Consider the following 13,098-nt stretch of genomic DNA (forward strand, 5'->3'; position numbering starts at 1 on the left):
GAATTTTTGGGTGTATTTTTATTCTGATAAGTTCTGCATAATTCAAAACTCTTCCTCTTCTTCCTCCCCATCTTCTACTGCTTCTTCTTCCTCATCTTCTTATTTCATTTTCTTATAATTCTTCTTGGGAGAAAAAATCAAACAAAGAAGGAAAAAAATACATAATGTTGCAAAATCAATAGAAAGAAGAAGAGGAAAAAAATTGCAGCAACAACAACAATAATAAAAAAATACCGATAAAAATAAAACACGCGAAGAAAAAGGAGGAGAAATGCAAAGAAGAAGGAGAAGAAGAAGGAAGAGGAGGAGGAGAAGGAGGAACGCGAAGAAGAAGAAGCGTCTTCCATAATGGTGAGTGAGAGCGCGCTTTAGAAACGATTGAGTGACGCGCGTGTTATCACGCTCCAGTGGGTGAATGTAGTTTTTGTTAGACTTGGTCCAACTTATAAGACTTGTAAGCCAGAAAGACTTGTATGTATAGCATAACTCAATATTTATTGTTATTGGTGTAATCAGGGATTAGGGATGGCAACGGGTCCCATGGGGCAGGGACATGCCCCCCGCCCCCGCCACCCATAATCTGTCCCCGTCCTCATCCCATCCCCGCAACGGGTAATGGGGACCCCGTATCCGCCAGGAATCGGGGTCTCCACGGATACCCACGGATTTAAAAAAAATCAAAAAATTAAAAAATAAATTCACAGCAAGCAGACAAGTTTAGAATTCAATTCAACTATAATACAAATTCAATTCAATACATATACAAATTCAACTGCTTTCATCTCACAAAATTATTGAATCTTCTTCACATATATAATGAATTTAACACCTCATCTTCATCTATTTCTAATTTTCAAATTCAAAATTTTCAAACTGAAACCCTAACCTCTCCAAAACATTGTGTCCAATGGCCATTACAGCATTTAATCCACCATAAATCTATTCATTTCAATAACAGACATCTATTAATACATAAATCTTATACCAATTTCACATATCTCGTTCCAATCTCATCAATTTCATCAAATGTAAAACTAGTTTCATCAATTCTTTGTTATTCTTTGACACCCAAATTTGATGAGTAATAAGAATAGAGCATGCAATGAATTCAAATACTGAGAAAGAAAGAAAGAAAGAAAGAAAGAAAGAAAGAAAGAAAGAAAGAAAGAATCAAAACTGAGCAGGTTAATACACTGGATTGTGAGGTGGCGATGCCTATGGAGGTGGAGGTGGAGCAACGGCGCAAGTGGGGGCGGCGACGTGGTTGCAGCCTCACCAGCGATGCACTAGGTGGTTTGAGAGGAAGAGAGGGTCGCGGGTGGTTGCGACGACGCGGCTGGAACCTCTTCGGTGACACACCAGATGGTTTAAGAGGAAGAGAAGGAAACGCGAGTGAAGACAGAGACGCGGGTGAAGACAGAAGTGTGGGTGGGACAGTGACGCGGCTAGAGCCTCGCCGGCGACGCACCAAGTTGTTTGAGAGGAAGGAAAAAAAAGAAAGTGTCTGGGTGAGACCGAGAAAGTGGCTAAGTGAGGGAGGTGATATATATATATATATATATATATGAGGGCATTTATGTAATTTCATATAAATGGATATTAAACGGATATTCACAGAGTGGGTACTTCTTCTCTCGCCCCCTCCGTTTATTAAATGGGAATCCGTACCCGCTAGCCGCGAGAAAAATATGTCTCCCAAATTTATTCTCCAATAGATAAATTCTCACGGATACTCGCCCCGCCAGAAAAATTGCCATTCCTATCAGGATAAAGAACATAAATTTTTTAACTGCATTTAAAATATGTAATAAACCAAACTCGGGTGATGTGCATTCGGAACGTTGTAGAGAAATTTTTCTATTCTCCACATTCTAGATAAGCACAACCATGCCTATATATAGATATACTTCGAGACAAGTTTGTTTGTACATTTTCTTTTTAAATTTTCTCAAATTTTGAAAACATATAATATAGGCCGACAATACATAGTCTTAGAAGATATCAACTGATTAAAGGCAACATGATACTAGTTGGGGTATTGAATTTTGAGGTTGATTTGTCTCTTTTTTTTTTATTATTATGTAAGAATTATTAATTAAAGTATTTAAATAGTTTTAGTTAAATTATATTAATTGAATGTTAAATTAATTTGTTTAAAAAAGATTCTAGATTATTTTGATTTAATTAATTAATTGACATATTAGGATAATTTTATTTAATTAGTTAGAAGACACGTTAAAATTTTAATATTTTAGATTGTTTTAATTTAATAAATTAGTTGACATGTTAGAATATTTTGATGTTAGAATATTTTTATTTAATTAGTCAGAAGACATGTTAAAATATAGATATTTTAGATTATTTTGATTTAATTAATTAGTTGATATGTTAAAATATTTTGATTTAGTTAGTTAGAAGACGTGTTAAAATATTGATATTTTAAATTATTTTAATTTAATTAATTAGTTAATATATTAGGATAATTTGATTTGATTAGTTAGAAAGTTAGTAGTTAAAAGAGAATACTAGAAGATGATTAATTAATTATTTAAAAATGAGATGAAGTTCTATTTTTTTATCTGATTACTTATTTGCATTAGGATATGATTAATTAATGCTTTTAGATGATTATATCTGTAAATTAGAGATTTTTTATTTAATTTAATTAAATATTTAAATATAATAATTAATTGAGTAAATGCCCTTTTCGGTCTCTAATTATTTGTTCGATGGACTTCTCACTCCCTAAGAAATCTAAACACCCAAATCGGTCCCTATCTACTTTGATATATGTACGTTCTAGTCTCTATCTACTTTGAGTAAATGCCATTTTCGGTCCCTAATCAGGGACTGGAATGTACATATATCAAAATAGATAGGGACCGATTTGAGTGTTTAAATTTCTTAGGGATGAAAAGTCCATCGGACAAATAGTCAGGGATCAGAAAAGACATTTACTCTAATTAATTTGAATAAAAAGATCATAAATTAGATGATGTTCATTTTTATAATTTAGTTATTGTGACCAAATAACAAAAAAAACTGATCAAATGTATTTTTACAAACACTTTGGATGCTTTTGTCACATTATGTGACCTTGTTAATTCCATCGCCTGACGTCCTACTACTTTATATTAGGGAGGTTGGGTTCGAAAACGCAACCGAGCAAAAATATTTTATGTTTGACAATCTATTGCTCTTTATTTTTGTAGAGAAGTGGAGGCTCGAGATCCATAATTTTGATTTTTCATGGGGTAAGTGCACCATTACACTCCACGATGTGGCTTACCATCATGATTCACGTACAAATGGCCTTAAGCCGATTGGATATTGCACTAGAGATTTTCAACGGTTTCATGGCCATCCCACATGGTAGTGGGTTAATGACTTGTTCTGTAATAGGCCTCCACCTCACCCAGAGGACAAGAAGCAAATTTTTGGTCTAATGATGACATGGCTCAGACACAGAGTTGTACATATTCAACCGGAGACAGATCTAGTTACTCTTTGGAAGTATGATCAATGTTATATCTTGATGCTGATTGAGGGTATTTATTTACAGACAAGTTAGCTAACTTTGTCCCTCTTAGGTAGTTCCTGTTCCTCAAGAACTTTGATAGTTATCGACGTTGTCCTGGGGGGTCTGCATTGCTAGCATGGACCTACCATTCACTGTGCAATGCAGCTCAACATGAAGTGACAGACGTATCGTTTATGTTATCGTGGATTTACTATGGGTTTGCCTCCCTCGCCTTCTATCCGGCTGACTACAATGTACTCATATTCTCGGTTCCAGCTATGTAATTAATGTTTAATATTATTTGTCGTTTGATACTATTTGCAATATTCATTACTGAATGTATTTTATTCTCCATGAATAGGTTGGCTGGACTGAAACAGTAGAGTAGAGACCACCATTATGGCAGAATACTACGACGGTGACACAGGCTGGATGCTCTGAGTCTTGATTAGGTACATTTGGTTTATTTTTTATATGTTCTTACGTGTCTTGTTCTCTTATTGCTAATTAGATTATTGTCTGACTTTTTCAGTTTTGGTGGATATCGTACGATGATCCCCAACTCCAGAAATGGATTTTGACTATAAAGAATGATATTTACCAGTAACTAAGGTTTTGCCGAAGTGATACACGAAGATTTTATGGACACCCAGTTGAGCATTGCTTATATCGACAATAATATTTCAGTTTATCCGGCTCCAAAACTCATTATTCAGCATTCCTTCAAATGGTGTAGTTCTTCACTGCCATGAGAATAATATTTTTATTCCTAAATCTATGACCCACCAAAAAGCTCCATGCCACCATCCGTGTTATAATCTTTCACTTTGTCAAGATTGAAAGGATCATCTAGCTACATAGCATCTAGGTTAAGAGTGTAATAATGACTTAGCTTAGAACATCTAATACTTGTGGAATAGTCAAAGGCGAAGAAAAAAGAAACCAAGCACCCCATCAATTAGAGTCTCTGGCACATACTCATTAGAGGAATCACTCTCGTTAGATGATCTGGTTTCGGCAACGTAATTTGAATCAGACTCACTCTCTTCTTCTTCTTCTACATGATCAATTCGGCATAGTGAATCGATGTCACTGCTACCGGGATCGCCTACGAGATCGAACAGAAAGGCCCGCCACCACCACTTACATCATGAACTGCAACATACTACTTCATCACATATTGCAGCATTAGCCTAGCATGCACCTCGAACATTGCCTTCACATGGTCATCAGCTTCAACCCAAAAATGTTCTATTTCGACTTCTGTAGTGCTGATAGGAATCTATATGCGACTCTCCTAACCTCCTTAGGATCTATTGTCCCCATATTGCTGAAAATGAAATTCTTCAGCGCATCTAGAGAATCAAGATGGCAAGTACGTGCACAACATCACAGAAAAACTGTACTCAAATATCACTCCCTCCTCACCATTTCTTATGACCCTATTTGGATAAAAAAATCACAAAGAAAAACTCACTACTAGCCATATTTATGAACTAAAGGAGAAGAGAGAGTAGTAATATGGATGGATTGTGATTAGCTTTGCTAACTTCAAGCTCTTTATATAGGTAATTTTTTTTATGTAGTTATATAGGATGCAGAGTACCCCGTATCATTTTACATCATACTTAACCTAATATTATTTAATTTTTAATTACATTAAATTAATATAACAAATCCTAATCACACACTTCATTAAAAAACTGAATCAATAATTTGATAAAATACCTAACAAAATTTTAAACAAAACAAAATCTAAAAAAATACAAAAACTATAAGAAAATTACTTCTGATGGTGACTACAGAATGGTGAAAGCATGGTGGTGACAGGAGGCAGTAGTGAAACCTATAGTGGTGGAGTTAGAGTTTAGTAACATAACAAACAACCAAAAGAAAAAATGGACAACAACCTTACCTTGGCGTGGTGACCTCAGTCGCGGTGATAGCGACAAGGCAACGACTTTCGATCGACAGCAAGGGACAGCAACAGCGGCGGCACGGCAGAGGCTTTCCACGGAGACTCCAGCAGCAGTGACGACGACGTGCTGATTTGCAACGACAATGTGGCTTACCAGTGGCGACAACAACTCCAAGTGGTAGCAGTGCACCCTTTTCAATAGACCAGAGAGAGAGAGAGAGAGAGAGAGAGAGAGAGAGAGAGAGAGAGAGAGAGAGAGAGAGAGAGAGAGAGAGAGAGAGAGAGAGAGAGAGAGAGAGAGAGAGTTTGTAGAAGTGAGGGAGAATGATTTTGCGTTTGAATTTTATCCCAAATTTAACGACGGAAAAATCCAACTGTAAGGTGTTTGTCGTTGCCTAAACAACGCGTTTCACTAAATCTTGTTACCGTCAAAATTTTTCGATGGTAAATTTGGCGCTAATAAATTTAATTTTTGTACCTCTATTGACCATCGAATTTAGCGGCAGAATTTTAAATCCGAAGGTAACTTATTCGAGAGACGAATTTTCACTCATAACTATAAGAAAATCCGCCACTTAATTCGTCGGTAACGTCCGTCACTAAATCCGATGGTATTCAGCGCATTTCTTGTAGTACTAGATCAATATATCTCACATAAATGTTATTTATCCAAAGTGCACCTGAGATATATTTTTTTAATCTGTTATATATCTTGGGTGCACAGTATCTGATCTCTGTGGTTAATATTTTTTGCCATTTTATACGCAAAATGTGTATTGTGTGAAGGTTTCAAAATGGCTTAGAGAATGAGGTTGAATCTATGGCCTCCTTTTGAACACATTTACCTTCTTTTAATTCTGACTGAAAGAGAACATAGTTGCTGAAGTGTTTGTCAAGTAGAAATTCAGGAGACAATTTTATTTTGTCTCTTCATGACGCTTTCAGGAATAGAGAAATTTTTACTTTTAGAATAACTGTGACTTCTGAGATAAAGATAATTCAGGAGACATGTATCATGGTTCAGCCACCATATGCAATGTGACTTACATCTAGTCTTCTGCACAATGTGGTGGAATTTTCACTATTTTTCAAATATTACAAATACCAATTTTTCTAGGATTCAACCTAATCTTATTTTAGACAAACCCAACTTCTACCCAAGCTAGATTTGACTAGGTTCATTCTCTAGATTTTTAACCACTAAGTACTCATCTAACTTAGCAAGGAAATCTCCTCAAGATCATATGTACAAAATAGAAAAACTTACAAAAGAGCTTTGACATAATTTTCTGGCTTTTTCTTAAATCTCTCTTTACCTTTTCTCTCAATGGCTTTTATTGATTTCTCACATAATGCCTTTTTCTGTTGAAAAGAATCAAAGAAAAGATGATCACTGAAGAACAAAAAATTTAATATAAAATTTTGAAAGAGAATAAAGGGATAGCTTGTAAGTTATGAGAACCCAAACTGTGTGCTCACTCTTTAAGTCAATCTCTGGCTGTTTACTCCTTTAATAGAGGAGTAAAACTTCCAAAACTTGAACCTTGACTTGAACAATTGATTTTCTTTTTCCCCAATGTCACAATAGTAGCAGTAGCACAGAAAGTGCAGTATTGATTAAAGCAAACATGCAAATAAATCTTGCTTCTTCTTTTTCATTCTTTTCCAATATTCTCTAAGGATCTGAGTTGTATATCAAAACTTTGGCCCCAAGTTTGATTCTTGACCCTTGATCTGTAGCATAAAGTTTCATAGCCTCCACTTTCTTCAAATTTCTAGTTCGGTGCCTGAGAGAGAATAGCATCTTCAACAAGTTACCAGTAAAGCACCAAGATGAGAAAGATTTTTTGATTTACCTCTAGCTTTTGACTTCCTTGGATTTGATAATTCACTTCTTCTTCTTTGATTTGAATCCTAATCAGACTTCGTCTTTCTTACTTCCTTTTGATATTCTTTACGTGGGTAAGAGAAAAAAGAGAAGAAAGAAGAGAGAGAATTGGTTCGGTGACTTTGATTTAGTTCAGATGAAAAAGAAATTTTATTTCTTAGTTAGCAACCATTTTCTTAAGTCATGAGAGTGTGATATGATTTTGGGCTTGGATCATTAATTTGGCCTTAAGCTTGTTTTTTATTCTGATGAAAAAGTATTGGTATAATTGGTGATTAGCAATTATTTCCTTAAAGTTTATGAGCTTGAAGCTTGTTATTGGGCCTGTTTTGCTTTCTATTAATTTCTGCATAATTAACAAACTAATCACACACATAATTAAATTTTTAATTCAATAATAATATTTAGTAATCATCAATTAATTTATTATTTAGTCATCATCCAAGCTATCAGTATAACGAGTAATGTCGCTGTCGCCGCTCATATGAAAACTGAAGCGATTACTAAATATTGGTTCGAAGAAGAAGATGAAGGAAGCGATCGGAGTGGTGGACAATGTGGCCATGTTGATGATAGGGCAGAAGAGGAGAGAGATGTCGACGATGACGACGGGTTTTAACAAATCGGACTTGATGTCTAGATTCATGAGATCCATCGAAAACGACAAATACTTGAGAGATATAGTAATTAGTTTTCTGAGTATAAATTGGTTGAGAACAAGTCGATGATTTTTCTTCTTATGAACATTGAAATTGCAGAGTATGCATTATGTAGTTTGAAGTTGTAGTGTTAGACTGTCAGGGTTATGCGAAATATAATAGAAATTGGGGAAGAACAGTAGTGTCGTTTCCAAACAGAGGGGTCAGAGACAATTTTATCTCCAGTTAGAGTTGTTAGGGACTATTTTGTCCTCCATTAGAGTTGACGGAACAAAGAATCCAAGTGAATTGACGAAATTAATTGTTAGGAACTAATTAAATAATTAATTTTAATTGAAGACTAAAATGTTTGATCTAAATTTTTTTAAAAATCAAAATAGATAAATACTCAAAAATTTATGTTGGTGGATATATATATCCAATGGCTAGTGAGATGTTTAGCTAATTACGGGTCACGCTGTGACGATGTTTTAACGTTTTGGTGTAGGGTAATTGTTGAACATCATAATTATGCAAAATAAAAATCTGATTTAGCCTTGATGCCAATGACAAAGAGAATTAATGATAATTGTTTTAAGCGTTGTAAAATGTTAGAAAAACTAGCTCCTTTGCTGATAACAGTACGTAGTTAAAAAACATGATCATACATAAACCGTAATAACACCTATACTTTGATGAGTAACTAGTATCTCATTATATATTGGAATTATGGAGTGTGGAATAATTTAACTGCATACTAAAGTAATCTCTTGCTACCATACTTCTCTTGTCAAAATCTACATCATAGGTGATTTGACCTTTCCATGAAGAAAATGGAAATTGGACAGCTGTAGATTAACATTATTTGGTTGGATCATTAATTAATTCAAGAGAGATTGCTTATTTAATTAAAATTCGCTTGTCGAAGAATCGAAGTAGACAAACTATAATTTTGAATATTAAATATTATATTTGATACTTAATTAATTAGGCATATAATAAATGTTAGTTTGATTTTAATAAGCTCATCAACGTCAACATCCACATGTGAGTGTGTCATTAGAAGAAAACTAACCCAACCGAATTTGTTCAACCAATTACTATCAATTTACATGTCCATGAACAAAGAGAACTAGAAACCGAACTTGTTGCTTACAACAGAGAATCAACATAATTTATTATCACTGCTATGTTGATAATACTTTATCCTCTATTATTCGTGGCACAATATTTAACATTATAAAGTATGAACCTTCGGCATTAACATAGGATAAAAGTATGCTTTGTCAGAAATTGAAGCAACTAAATCACCTCGCTAAAGATAACCTACTACCAAAGAAATATTGTTATATTATTTAATTTGTTTAATTTGCGAACCATATTATTTATTAGGTGATCTGATGTTATCCACGTCAATCAAGTCTTTACAAAAGATAGATTCCTCTTCCACTACTGCACACCACAATGTGATGACAAGTCAATGAGTTGTTAATTAGTGATAATTTTGTTATAATATGAAAAAAAAAAGAAAAGAAAAATATGTATTGGTGAATACATATTAAAAATCCTAATTCTTTTTTTTAATTATTCTTTTAATTTATAAATATTTTTTTGAATATTTTAATCTTTTTAATATTTTTAAAAAATAATATATATTTAAATCTTTACCTATTAAATATTAAGAAAATAATTATAATAATAAATTAAGATTTAAGATTCTCAATCATCGCTCAACACATTATTATTCTCTGTTGGCTTTTTTTTTTTTTTTTTTTTGTATAAGTAAAAGAGGAAAATGTATGACATAAAGTAGACGGCTATAATACTCAACAGTTTTTGGATCATAGCAATTACCATAGACGATAGATCTTTATTATAACCCAAGTAACATGATGAATAATCGCACACAAAAAACCAAACTTGTTTCACTGGAAATATTCAATAACAAAAAAATATTAAATAAAATAAATTTAGACTTTTTTTTTTCTCTTTAACATTACCGTTCTCCACTACATACCCTACAGAGCCATGGATCTCATGATAGAATTGTTGTAACCACCGCACCTTTGGCATTGTCATTAGTTCAGCTCTTGATGGTATTACTCCTTTTCTTAGTCTGGCTGCCTTCATGGCTATAAGCCTATAACTCTGGATTTTTTTTTCGTGGATAGTTTTCTATACTTGTAAAGTAAATAATTTATTATTGAAAAACCTAATGAAAGAATCTTCCTTCCTAAATCACTACTAGAAACATGCTTAGCCTTCGAAAAAAATTTTATTTTTTAAAAGTAGCTTATAATTAAAAGTTAACTTTTAAAAGATGACTTTTTAAAAGTTGTAGCATTTATGTTTGATAAAATTAAATCAAAAATAATTTTTAATAAATACAAACAACATCAATTACATTTGATAAAATAGTTTTTAAAATTTAAAAATATTATAATAGACATAAATATAAGCATTAAATTTAAAAATTAATTAACATCTTTTCAAAAAGCTTTACCAAACCAAATTTTAAAATAGTCAAATTTAATCCGTAAATATTATTGTCGAATTTTTTGTGAAAATTTCTAACAAAAAAAATATATAGAACTTACAAAACATCTGAATAAAAAATCCGCCTTTAAATTTAACAGCAAATATAACATCAAGTGACACTTTTATTGACGATAACTTTACGGTTGAATTTAGTATAAAAAATTTCAATGATAAATGTAATTGAAATTTGACAAAATTTAAAAAATTATTAATCGAACAGTAACATTAAACACTACATTTTAATTAGTTACTTATTGTTACCTTTAGAACTGGTCAATACAAAACCTGGCCATAACTTTAAACTTATATTGAAAAGTGAATCCTCCCTCCTTCTTCGTATTCGTAGACCACGCCCTCCCTCACCCACTAAATCCACTCTCCTCCTCCTCTTTGCCCTAATCTCTCTTCTTGTACTCGCTGTGGCCACTAGCTTCACCTCAGTCATCTCTTTTCTTCTTGTTGCCAACCTTAATTTTTGCCACCCCAACCCTTAAATCCTCTCACTTCACTATAATTTATTGAAAATTCGACGATAATTAATATTAATACTACATAATTTTGTAAAAATGAAAAAATCACATAATTCAAACAGAAAATAATTCTTTTTTCATTTCATTTCTTTTTCGTGTTGAAATAATTACCGCTTCCACTCTTAATTGTTTTATTTAGTTGATCTTACAATAATATAAATAAAGATAAATATTATTTACAGTTTTTGACTTTTTTTCGTGAGACATAAAGCACCCTAATCATCCTTAAATTTCATCTAGGCCTTCATCTACTAATAAAAATAGATAAGATGATCTCTACAACTAAATGACAACTGATTATGAGTCTACATGTCAGATTGGGACTAGAGTGTCAAAATATCAATGCTAGAAGGACTAAAAATTCACTCTATAACATCTTCCTCTTCTTCTTCATCCTCCTCCTCGTCTCCTCTATTTTCTTCCTCTTCTTCTCCTTTTTCTTCACATCTCTATCACCATCATCATCGAGATTCACCTTCACCACTACTACTGTAGTTCTCTCTTTCTCCTTCTCTTCTCCTTCTTGCCCTAAACCACCACCACTCTAAACCACCTTCTACCGGATCAGCGCCGAAACTGCCATGAACATCCCCAATAGCAGCCACGTGCACACCCTCTTCCCCGCCATGATGCCGTGCCCAATCTGAATCGCCTCGCATCCAAATTTTTCTTCCGCCACAGACACCACCACTCAGCACCGCCATCAGGTAAATCTCCAAGAACAAGAATATAAGTTCACAACAACTTACTAATCATGAATATATATATAAAAAAGAGAAGTTAAAAACTTACTCAAAGCTTGCTCTACTGAAATTCTCGTTTAAGGATTCTTGCAAATCATCCCTGTGCGATAGGGTTTCTTGTTCGCAAACCTTGCAGCCGCCTCTCTCTGGGAAAGGTCGATCAGCAATTCAGTCAAATAGGGTTTCTTGTTCGCAAAGCTCAGCAACGATGGAGAGAGAATCAGAATTCTCATAGGCTCCGAAATTCTGAACAATGTTATAGTGTGGAGAAAGAAAAGTCATGAACTTGGATTTGTTTTTGATGTAGGCACGAACTTGGGTTTTATGGTTTTGTGTGGATTTTCAGGGGTTCTTTTCTAGTCTATGGGTAGTCATTAATGCTGGCTCTAAAGAAGAAGAAAAAGTCATTGATGATGATTTTGAAGAAGAAAAAAAAAGAAGAGAAGGAGGATGAAGAAAAAGAGGAAGATATTAAAGAGGAGAATTTTTAGTCCCTCCAACCAAAAGAATTGACACCTGATACTTGACACTGATATTTTGATATCTCAGTCTCAATTTGATACGTCAAACTAGTAATTGGTTGTCATCTAGTTGCAGAGATTGTCTTGTTCATTTATGTTAGTAGATGGGGGTGGCTTGGATGAAGTTTAAGAATAATTAAGACGCGCTATGTTTCACAGAAAAAATTTTAGGAATAAGAAAGGATATTTATCCTATAAATAAAGTTATGCAACTATGAGTATATAAAAATTAAGCCCAAAACTAGAAGTTGCAATAAGTCATAGAGTTTAAGTATATACTATTTTTTTGGTTACATTTTTATCAATAACAGGTTTGGCTCATTTGATTTAGATCAAATAAAAATAGGATAAATTTTTTTTGCTTCTCTTCTTTTTTTAATTTTATCCTCCTATTTTCTTCATGTTTTTCCCTTTTTTGTGTGGATTATATATATATATATAATTTTTGTATTATTTTTTTCATATTTTTTGTATTTTTTTAAGAATTTTTTTGTATTGTTCTAAAAAAATTTTAGTATTAACTTTTAATATGCTAAAAAAAGAAGAGAGAAAAAAATGATAATTTTATTTTTTTTCATTCAGTCACTTATTTAAGAATTTAGTTCAAAATCCTTGATACATCTACTTTTTTTTCTTAAAAGAAATGAGCTAAGTGTAAGTGTGGGATGTGAAAATAATTTTCTTAAATAAATTTGAATTGATTTAGTAGTTATTAGTTTATTAATTTACTTAAATAAATATTGAGTATTCAAATCTCATCTTGTACATATAACAACACATTGATCAATAACAAATCCTTAAA

This window comes from Arachis ipaensis, chromosome B5 (genome assembly GCF_059453495.1).
Source record: "Arachis ipaensis isolate K30076 ecotype BB chromosome B5, ASM5945349v1, whole genome shotgun sequence".
NCBI classification, from domain to species: Eukaryota; Viridiplantae; Streptophyta; class Magnoliopsida; order Fabales; family Fabaceae; genus Arachis; species Arachis ipaensis.